General features: G+C 38.7%; 1 pseudogene; it reads left to right on the top strand.

Moving 5' to 3' along the window:
* The window catches only part of LOC101622805, an 11460-nt pseudogene extending 6492 nt beyond the window's left edge, over positions 1-4968 (top strand).
* The last annotated feature ends 5503 nt before the right edge of the window (positions 4969-10471 follow it).

Below are 10471 nucleotides of genomic sequence, written 5' to 3'. Positions count from 1 at the left end.
AAGCTGAAACTAAAATCCACAAAAAAAAAAAAAAGAGCAAAAGATCAAGTCAATAAAATTTTTAAGGCAAATGGGTGAGACTTTCCATTCATATATCAAGGCTTATTACAAAGTTATGATAATTAAAAGAATGTGATATTTCTTCAGAGTTCAGCTAACAAACCAACATAAAAGAACACAAAATGCAGAACTTCCCCATATAACTGTGGAAACTTGAACTACGACAGAAGTGACATACATTCCAGTACAGAAAGGATGAAATTGCTCAACAAATACTATTAGGACAATTAATTATGAAAAGAAAAAAAAAATCACATAGATTCCTACCTCACATCACTTGCAAAAATAAATTACTGTTTAATCACAGACCTAAACATTAGGCATAAAACTTAAAACTTCTAGAAGAAATTATAGAATCTTTTTATGATGTCAGGGCAAGCATTTCTTCAATAAAGGAACAAAGGAGAAAATAAAAGTTATATATTATTAAAGAAAATATAAATTTGGCTACATTAAAATCTTAGGATTCTGGGCCTCCCTGGTGGCGCAGGGCATTAGTCTCAGAACTAATGCTATCACTGCCACCACTGCTAAAGCTTAAATTCAAACCCCAGCCAGGGAGCTGACCCACATATGGTAGAGCAGACCTCTCCTGTCTTGCCTGCTGCTCCCCTCAGCCAAGTATTTCAGTAGATCTGCCTGTTCTGCTCCCTGCTCTGTCTCTGGTGAATCCTCTCACCCCCTATACTGAGCCTACACCCCAGTTCTATGCATAAATAAATAAATTTTTTTTAAAAGCAAAGATTTCTGCTATCTATTAGAATGGAAACTTCAAAGTCTGTGCTATAGACTGAATGATTGTCCTGTGTTTCCCCAGATTCTTAAGTTGAAATACTAATACCCCTTTTGGGTGGAAGCTCTGAGAAGTAGTTAGGTCATGAATATAAATGAGACTCCAGGAATTTCTCTGCTCACCACCATATGTAAATACCTAAGGAATTCAACAACCTGCATCCCCAAAGTGAGCCCTCATCAGAAATAGACCATTGCTGGCACCCTGATCTTAAACTTCCAGACTTCAGATCTGGGAGAAATAAGTCTTATTTACAATTAACACAGACCACTGTAATTTGTTATAGCAGACTGACCAAGACTATGTCAGTATTAAACATTGCAAGGATTTGTAGCAACAAGAGTTCTCATAACTTGCTAAGGTACACCTTCTCTGCAGAACAATTTAGCAACATCTACTACAGATGAAGATGTGCTGTCAGTTCACTTCTAAGTGTATAGTGGTATTTTCAGTGCAACAATGCATGTAATTACAGAATTGGAAAAAACCTAAGTATTCACCAGCAAGAGAATAGATATACTTGTGGTTTACTAACCCAATATTAGCATGGGTCAATCCCTAAAACCTAACATTGAATGAAAGAAAGACAATTTGTAAACATACACACTTACATGTGTTGGGATTTTCTCCACTATCCAAATGTAATGCAATCTATGAAAACTTTGTACACCAACATGGCATAAAGTAAAGATGCAATTACCATGAATTTATATGAATAAACTTTTAGCATTCCAAGACACAAAAAATAACCTACCACTAACCCATAAAACCTAAGACAATATTAATATGTAAGAAAAGCAGGAATGACATGATCTGTCCACATGTGCAGAAATTGATTCCTCAAGATGGGACTTAGCAAGTCATTCTCACTACTTGGGTGCACATTACCTCTAGAATAGCTGCTGCAAAACAAATACAGAACTTTCCAAATGTTGTCTTTTGTCATAAAAACAAAAATCCTCTTCAGATTTCTTTTGGTTAGCAAAAACAGGTACTAAGGTAGTTCTTTTGTAAAAATGAAGTGGCCTAAGTCAAACTTCCAAAAAGTGGGAATACACACACATGCATAATACTTACTTATTCTTATGTATACAGTAACCATGAGATTGAAAATTAAGAGAAAACAGTTCTATATAGTATTTGTTACATAAATATAAGATAAAAGCCTATAAACATTTTAAACTATACATTTTGACTCAAAGAGGAAATGGGTAAATAAATTGGTGATATACAGAGCAGGCTTCAGCTGTATCTGCTGTTTTCTTTCTTTTATACAATCTAATAATTATGGAAAAATGCTAAGATTTCAAAGAGATGAGTAGTAGATATAATTCATCCAACAAACAGTATATTGTGCTGAGCACTGTTCTGTCCTGGGATTCAGCTGTGAATAGAGCATCCAAGTCTCTATCTACACAATTTACATTCTATTGATAAAAACAGGTCATATATATATATGTATATATATATATAACTAATATTTATGTCAGATGGTGCTTTAAAAAGAAATAAAGCAAAAATAAAAGTTAAGGGGAGTCCTCCTGGTGGTGCAACTGGTTAAAGTACAGCACTATAAGCAAGCTGCAGCCGCCTCAGTGTGAGTTTGTTCCCCACCCTGGAGGTGACCCACATGGCTCGGCACACCCGTCCTGATCAGCCCACTGCTCCCCTCAGCAGTGTACTTCCTACATCTGCCTCTTCTGCTCCCACCTCTGTCTCTGGTGAATCCTCTCACCGCCCTGTATCTCTGGCCTGTACCCCAGTTCTGTATGCATAAATAAATAAATAAATCTTTCAAGAAAAAGAAATATTGGTTTAAAAATAAAAGTAAGGAGGAGATATGCTGTTTAAATAGCATGGTTAGGACAGGACATGTCACTGTCCTGAGGCAGTGACAACTGACTGAGCAGAGTTGCAAACTAATTAAAGGAGGCAACAATGTTTCCTGGAAACCTTTATAAAATACAAATATCCATAAAGGCATCCCACATCCCATATTTATAGCTAAATATATCTTTTTTTTCAAAATCAATCAACAAAATAATTTTAAAATTCACCCAGAAAATAATTGATATAGAATAACCAAAGAAATGCTGAAAAAGGGTACTACTGAAAAATTTGATCTACTAAATATTAACAGGTCTTGTAAATCCCTGGTTATTAAAGTACTGTGGCTAAGTTCAAGAGCAGACAGATCAATAGAAATCAATAAAAAGTCCAGAGATGGAGCTATGGGATATAGGTAACATATCACATCACTGGAGAAAAATGGATTTAAGTGTTGTTACAACTGTCCATTTTCTAAAATGTAGACATATGAAAATAAGCATCTCTATATCTAGGCATTTAGCAAAAATCCTTAATAGCATAAGTTCTCAAACAAGTATGGAAATGAGATAAGGTTCCATTCTGAAGAAATGAAGGGCATCTTCTTGTATTTTATGATTTGTTTTATTCATTCATTTTTTCATTTAATTCATATATTGTACACATGCTTAGAGCCATCAGCATCTCAGTGTGTAAGATATTTTTTCAATCAACATGTCCTTTTCAGGTTAATATATTTCTACTTAAAAGGGGCTCCATCCAGATCCAATCTCTTACAGATCCCTTCTACCTACAAGGTACAAAGCAGCTTTAAGCCTCAGTACTTGTACTTGTTCATTCCATTGGAAAGCCTGAACATGGTCTCCTGACAGCATTAGAAAGGGTGACTCCTCTGTCTCATCTTCTTCAATTGCCCTCTAGAATCAGAAACCAGACTCTGGCTAACCAACCCATTGAGAAGACATCACTAACCAGAGGAATTGTCTCTAACTAAGCATCAAGAAATAAAGACTTCCCTCCCTGGTGGCACAGCAGGTTAAAGCACAGCACTGAGAAGCCTAAGCCACTTCCGCATGAGTTCGATTCTTGCCTGCCCCGGAGGAGACCACATGGCGGGGCAGACCTCTCCTGACCCGCCCACTGCTCCCCTCAGCAGTGTACTTCATAGATCTGCCTGTTCTGCTCCCCACTCTGTCTCTGGTGAAGCCTCTCACCGTCCCTGCGCCTCTGGCCTGTACCCCAGTTCTGTATGCATAAATAAATCTTAAAAAAAAAGAAAGAAAGAAAGACAGCTTTTGCTGGTGACCTGAGGTAGGGCTCCATTAAAGCTCAAAAACTGCAGAAATGTTTGATTTGTCTTATGAGCACTTCCACAAGTCTACATGGTGCAACCCAAACATTCACTTATCTCCTATTACTTATGGAATTGAAATTAAAGTTTCCGTGTTTTGAAAGCCTTTGGATAGTTAAACATTAATCCCTTAATGTATACGGGTGAGAACTGAGAAAAATGTTCATTAAGTTCTTGCTGCAAGGCCGGGGCAAGATGGTCAGTGTGTGTCAGGGTTTTAAGGGCCTAGTCACCTTAAGAACCTGAGGAGCCTTCTATCTTAGGTCTGGCAACCATGGTGTGACTGTGGGGTAGGGATCCAATGCTGTACTTCTGGGCCTGCCTGACTCACATGAAGCAGCCCAGGCCAAGAGGTTTAGGAGAGCTGTGTTTCTGCCCAGCTGATGCCAAGTCAGAGCAAGACGCGCAGGCAGCCCTATCTCTAGCAAAAGAGAAGTTTGGCCCCTTGGATGTGACAGTCAACTGTGCAGGCATCATTGTAGGCAACACATTGCATTCAAATCAATGAGTACCAGGCCTATCCCTTGGAGGACTTCCAGCAATTTCTCCATGTGAATCTCACAGGTACTGTCGATGTGACCCATCTCAGTGTAGTGAGATGAGCCAGAATGAGCCTGACCAGGGAGGACAATGTAATGTGATCATCGACAACGCCAGTGTGGCTACCTTCGAGAGCCAGCTTGGACAAGGTACTTACTCAGCTTCCAAAGGGGGCCTAGTAGGCATGACGTTGCCCACTGTTCAATGTTTGACTCCCATGAGCATCTGGGTAACCACCATTGCTCTGGGTCTATTTGGCACCCCACTGATGAACAGCCTTCCAGATAAAGTGCTCAACTTTCTAGCCAGCCCTTCCCTGAGAACCCATTCATCATTGAGAATCCATTCATCAGTGGAGAGGTCACGGGTTGGATGGGGCCAACCCAGGCAGCCTTGAAGGGAGTGGGACAGAGAAACATATCATCTGCCCTTCCTTTCATTCCATTTTGGGAGGAAGCCCAGAAGCCATTTTGTAAGTTGCCTACTAGATTTTACTTCTCACCAAAAAGAAAAAGATTTGTTACTAGAAGTCTCTCAAATGCACAATAAAATAAATCTTTCATTCTGTGCAAAAGTCAGGTTACTGATTTCAACAAAATATTCTATCCATTTTTAAAAGGCTTGCTCATTTTTCTCTAATTAATAACTTAATACCCACACATATAAAACTCCAATAAAATATGGTGGGAAAATTATCCTGTCAGTCATATTGATAGCTACAGTAATTTGCCAATTTTTATAGCTATCATTATGGCAGCCTATGATTTGAAATCTTATAAAAACAGGAAGTTCTGTGCTTTAAGACATGCTGGAATTGCTAATGAGATGAAGTACACTTGTGATCTGTTGCTGCCACCAGCAGGTCATCCTTAGGAAATAGTATTTCTGCTTTGCTTTTTGTTTCCAACATACTTCTTGACCATGAAATTCTTTAATCAAGGCCATTAATTATATAAAATAATAAACCTTTCCATAATTATCCTCAGTAACAATTCTTTTTTTTTAAGTCTAACCATTTTTTTCTTTTGAAAATAAGATTAAACTTTTTCATTATCTTTTATCCTTGGTTCCATTTTTCTCTTTAAAGTCTCCAAATCCTCATTTTTTTGAGATCATTTTCCTGGTAAATTTACCTTAATATGAGAACACATGATCCTGGCACAAAAGGTAGACACAGTCCATGCTAGATGAATATTACAAGATATTCCTTAAATGATCATTTAGTTTATAAATTTAAGGCTGACTCATACAGGAGTTTTAAAAGTCACATCAACCTGGAATTAAATCCAGTACCTACCACTGAGTAGCACTGCACTCTTGGGAAGTATTTAATTTTTCAAAGTCTAAGTTTTCTGCCTTGTATGGGTAAGAACATGTGTCTTAGGATTGCTAAGAATAGGTGACATAAATAGCAAAATGTCTGGCACATAGTAAGTAATTAATAACTGATGCATAATTATTCTTAGAAGAAAGTGAAAACATTGACTCCCATCAGAACAGAAGCCAAATTAATGGGAGAGTTCTGACCCAGAGTCTCCAGATTGCTGATTTCCAAACCAGAGTTCAGAAAGTCACGTTGCAGTGATGCTGACTTTATGTTTGTGCAATTAACATTAAGATTCTAGCTCTATCAGGAAGACACAAAAGTGCTGAAAACATCATTTTCTTATAAATTAAATCCTAAGCCCAGAATTAATACAAATCATTATTTAACTGGACATTCTTCTAACACGTGATAATAGCTTTCGTTACAATGATTTACACAGTGCTATTTATGTAGTAATAATTCTCCTAAGAAACAAGATACATAATGTCTTTCTAAGCTCTAAAATTTCTTTTGCAGGGCTTCAAAGACATCCATTATTTGTCAAGTGAGATCAGTAAATATATTCATGATGGAGCATAACCATGGAGGTTGCTTGCCAATGCTATTAATGAAAATGATTTCCAGTGTAGGCTAAGACAGTAACTAGTCATAGAACTTTCTAGCTTGACATTGTTTGGGACTGACACTTTGGATCTCTCACTCAGGAGCTTCTGTGCAGAAATGATAGGACAGTATGAATTCTTGTCTAGCCTTATTGCTATAGTTTCCTGGATTCAGAAGCTAGAGAAGACTGGAAATGCCAAAGAAGGTCTACTCTGCTACAGAGTGAATGGAATGTTTGTACTTCAATGATGAGTCTTACACGTGTATTAATGATTAGTCTCATTTTATCTCCCTTTCTATTTGAGCAGTAGTAATTCTGGATTGGATGTTTCATCAAATGTCTAATTATATGTTATTTATTCTTATATCTGCAGTGCCTTCTATTTAATCATTCTATTAAAGAATGATTTTATTTATGCATACAGAACTGGGGTACTGGCCAGAGGTGCAGGGGCAGTGAGAGGATTCACCAGAAACTGAGTCGGGAGCAGAACAGGCAGATTGACAGAGTACAGTACTGAGGGGAGCAGCAGACAAGACAGAAGTCTGCTGTACCAGTGGGTCATCTCCCTGGCTGGGGATCAAACGCATGCTGAAGTGGCTGCAGCTAACTTCATAGTGCTGAGACTTAACCCTGTTGCACCACCAGCGAGGGCCCCTGTAGTGCTTTCTAACTCAGTATTTTCAAAGGCTTCTTATACTTTGGAGGTAACCTTACAACATGGAAACTACTGTAGGTGAGTGATTTCCAGGGCTAGAGAGAGAATTTACAGGGTTAATTTTGTCAGATGAGTTTTATAAAGGCAGCTGTGGAGCATACCAAGTGGTAGAAAACTCTGGCTATTGATCTCAATCCCATCTGAGAATGCTATGACTAGTGCCTTCTTTATTGCTCATTAGGTTTTTTAAGGTTCCAGTTCTCCACAATTAATAGTAGGTCCTGGTATGTTGTTAAACACACACATACTTTTTTTTAAATGTACATTTATGGTTTTTTGGTATTTGTCAACCTCTCAATCATGTAATTCTTTCCTAACTACCTTTCACGAATTTAACCACACTGATGATTCTGGCTCCAGTGATGATCACAATATGTCTAACTTAACCATAAGTCATCCTTCTAGTGCCTTCAACACAAAGAAAGTCTCAGTAATATTCCAATGGTCTGTTCCTGTCCCACATTCCTCCTTGTTTTTGTAGAAATGTTAGATACTATTAGCTACTCTTTCAACTTAAGTTTCCAACTCATTTGCTCTACTTACTATGGACCAGGTCCCAGGCACCAGGACAAGTACATGCTTGACGCTCAAGGAACAGCAGAGAGGACTGGGAAAGACTGTAGTTAATGAGGAGATGAAGTCAGACCATGCTAGCCATGCCATTGGGAGGATTTCAATTTATACTCTTCGTGAAAGAAGATTGCAATTGGGAGTGAAAAGACAGTAACTTTCTCCCTTTGGCAAAAATGCCAACTAATTTAAAATGGATGCTTGGACATTAAATATGCTTTCATCATGCTGGGCATTATCACGAGGGCCACCATGGCTATCCCTGGAAACTGAAGGATTGGGACAAAATTGAGCAGCCCTTAGCCTGGTCTTATAAATTAGCCCATGCACAGGGATTTGAACAGGGGCCTTGGCTCCAAGTCAATCACCTCCTTGTTTTTTATTCATATATTTGCCTACTCCTCCTAATTTCCCTAATCTTGCTCCTGGATTCCACATTGACTTTGAGAATGATCACAAGAGTGGAAGCTCTGTAAGGTGAGAAAAGTTGTTTATTCTGGCTGAGATACCATAGTCATAGGTTTCTCTTCACAAACTATGGGCCTTGGTGCATCCATGAGCTGTGTTATTACACCTCTGAGTAGAAAGTAACATAAAGATCAGGAAGCAAAAAGCACCAACCACAACAGCCCAATGCTACTTTTTTGGTTAGCACCTAAATTGAAAACTGATTTCCAAAGCCAAACTTGGAGGAATATATGGCTACATTTCCATTCCAGTCATTATTGATGAAGAAAACACAAGGTTTCTACTTGATATATCACTCTATGGTAGAGGGCCTCAATGGTTAAAGGGAAAACAATGAGAGCAGCTGGTTAAGTGTAACCAGGCTCATAGTATGCGCTTTGCCAGTGGTTGAATCTAAGAAATATGAACAGGATTTGGCACAAAAAGGTTAATGTGCTACCCTATTGTGATGGTTATTGCTAACAGTAGAAAATAGTCATTACTCTGTTAACATTTACAAGTGCTTAAATAAGCCACAGGCTATAGCTTACTGCTGCTCTTGTTATGACAGATTAAATAGCAGCCATCTAAGTAATACGTTATCCAAAACTCACAATTAACAATACCTTGGGCCCTCCCTGGTGACGCAGCGGGTTAAAGCACAGCACTAAGAAGCTTAAGCCACTTCTGCATGAGTTCGATTCCCGCCTGCCCCGGAGGTGACCACATGGTGTGGCAGACCTCGCCTGGCCTGCCCGCTGCTCCCCTCAGCAGTGTGCTTCGTCGATCTGCCTGTTCCGCTCCTCACTGTCTCTGGTGAATCCTCTCACCCTCCGCATCTCTGGCCTGTACCCCAGTTCTCTATGAATAAATAAATCTTTAAAAAAAAAAACAATACCTTGAAACAATTTTAACCTGTATGTACATCAACCTTCTTTACAAAGCCCTCTGCTAAGCTACTTTTCCAAGCTTACTGGTACCATGTTCCCCATCATCTTCAGTTGCCTTGTGAATGGCTCTACATCTGTTGATGTTCACTAAGACTGTGCCACGCTCTACTTCCCCCATTCCACTGGTGGAGAGCTCAATTATAGCTCCTGGCATCCCTTTGCTTCTTTATTCACATGGTTTTGAAGAGACTTCCTTGATTGGTCCATTTGTCAAGAATATTGTTAACTTGGCACATGATGAGTTCTGGCCACAGAGACAGTAATTGAAATGGGGTATGCAAGCTCAAGAATAAGTCCTTCGCAAAAGGCTTCTCCTTTCCTTCCTGCCTGCTGGCATGCAAACACGATTACTGGGGCCAGTGTGGACTGCAAGATGCAAACTGCATAGTATGGACAGAGGAGCAGCAGCAATCTGGGAGTGTGATAATGATACCACGAAGTCCCACACCAGTCTGGACTGCTAGGCCTGTCTTCCCTAGAAACTTCTGTCTCACTTAAACGTCTGTTATTTTGGATTCTCTACAACCACAGTTATAGAATGGCAGAAGAGTCCAGAAATGCAAGGGAAGGGCAGCCCAGATAAAGGATTTCCAGAGGAGTAAGGTCAAATGAAAGCGAAGTGATTGAGATTAAAGGGGGAACAGGAAGCAAATAAATAAGCGGAAAATAGGATTTGGGGAATCAACCTAACAAAGTATGATCTATATTCCTATACTAAGATTGTGTTCATGTGCACTTATAATGAATCCTCATTAATATGTATAAACACATTAAACGAATTAATATTTATCAAGCACTTAGAAAAGTCCCAGTAAACTGTACTGAACAGTAGGTGCTATGAACTAAAAATAGTAATAGGTGGTATTATGGTTAATTTTGTGTCAATTCAGCTAGGTTATGACACCCAATTTAGTCAAACACTAGTTTACAGATTGTTGTGAACAGTCTTAAAATATGACTAATATTTACAATCAGTTCACTTTAATTAAAGTGAATGATCCTCAATAGTATGGGTAAACTGATAGCCTTGAGAACAAAAACTGATGTTCCCTAGAGAAGGAATTCTGCCTGAAAACTGCAATACAGAAGTTCTGCCTGCTTTTCCAGGCTACCAGCTTACTCTACAGATTTCAAACTTGCCAGGCCCAACCAAGGGAGCCAACTCCTTAAATAAATCTCTAGATAAATAGATTGATTTGATAGATAGGCAGACAGGCAGACTGACAGATAAATTCTCTATTGCATCTGTTTCTCTGGAAAATACTAATATAAATGAAAGGTTAA

Source organism: Condylura cristata, unplaced genomic scaffold, assembly GCF_000260355.1.
Source record: "Condylura cristata isolate star-nosed mole 26May11 unplaced genomic scaffold, ConCri1.0 scaffold00009, whole genome shotgun sequence".
Classification (NCBI taxonomy): domain Eukaryota; kingdom Metazoa; phylum Chordata; class Mammalia; order Eulipotyphla; family Talpidae; genus Condylura; species Condylura cristata.
The sequence above is the reverse complement of the archived record's forward strand: the minus strand, read 5'-3'. Positions and strand labels throughout refer to the sequence as shown.